The sequence below is a fragment of the Octopus bimaculoides genome, chromosome 5 (genome assembly GCF_001194135.2).
Source record: "Octopus bimaculoides isolate UCB-OBI-ISO-001 chromosome 5, ASM119413v2, whole genome shotgun sequence".
Classification (NCBI taxonomy): domain Eukaryota; kingdom Metazoa; phylum Mollusca; class Cephalopoda; order Octopoda; family Octopodidae; genus Octopus; species Octopus bimaculoides.
The window spans coordinates 83,749,008-83,750,213 of NC_068985.1; positions in this window are offsets into that span (position 1 = coordinate 83,749,008).

Here is a 1,206-nt window from a genome sequence, read left to right on the forward strand (position 1 = left end):
GTACATGCCATACGCACGTGCATGTTTATATCAGGTTGAGTAAAGAGTAAGCAACGCTTTGAACTATGAAGAATTTGTCCCAGATTTTGCAGAGTTTGAAAATTTTTTCCAACAATTTTCCTGCAATTATCTGATAATACAGACATAGACTTGCCCAAATGCACCACTAAATTAACATTGATATTTTTTTTTCACCATTGTTACAGTCATCTGAAATGGAACTGTCAAAGCACGATATTTGCGCAATTTTGCTATTCAACTTCAAGAAAGGACGTAAAACAGCTGAAACTACTTGCAATATCGATGAAATATTTGGTGAAGAAATGACCAGTGAGTGGTCAGTTCGCAAATAGTTTCAACAATTTTGCAGTGGAGACCTGAGCCTTGAAGATAATGAGCATAGTGGATGCCCATCTGTCATTGATGATGGTCAATTAAAGACTGTCATTAAGAAAGATCCATGTAAAACCATTTGAGAACTAGCAAAAGAATTCAAGTTAGCCAGAAAACTGCCTTCAACCATTTGCATGTGATCAGAAAACCAAAAAAGCTTGACAAATGGGTACCACATGATTTGAATGAAAATCAGAAAATGCGCAGTTATGAAATTTGCTCATTGCTTCTTCTCCATAAACAGACCAATCGATTTCTACGAAGTTCTTCCCCACTCAGCTTACTCTCCAGACCTTTTTCCTGCCGACTACCACTTTTTCTAGCAACTTGATGGTTTCCTGTAAGAGGAGTTCAAAAATCAAACTGATGCTGAAAGTGTTTTCAAAGAGTTCATCAGCTCCAGAACTCCAGATTTTTATGTTACCAGAATAAACAAACTTGTAACTCATTGGTAAAAATGTGTTGATGTAATGGTACTTACTTCAATGAATAAAATTTATGCATTGTTGAAATATATGGTGAACAATATCATGTTTCAAAATATTGCTTCATTTTTACTCAGCCTGATATCATCATCATCATCATCATCATCATCATCATCGTTTAACGTCCGCTTTCCATGCTAGCATGGGTTGGACGATTTGACTGAGGACTGGTGAAACCGGATGGCAACACCAGGCTCCAGTCTGATTTGGCAGAGTTTCTACAGCTGGATGCCCTTCCTAACGCCAACCACTCAGAGAGTATAGTGGGTGCTTTTACGTGTCACCCGCACGAAAACGGCCACGCTCGAAATGGTGTCTTTTATGTGCC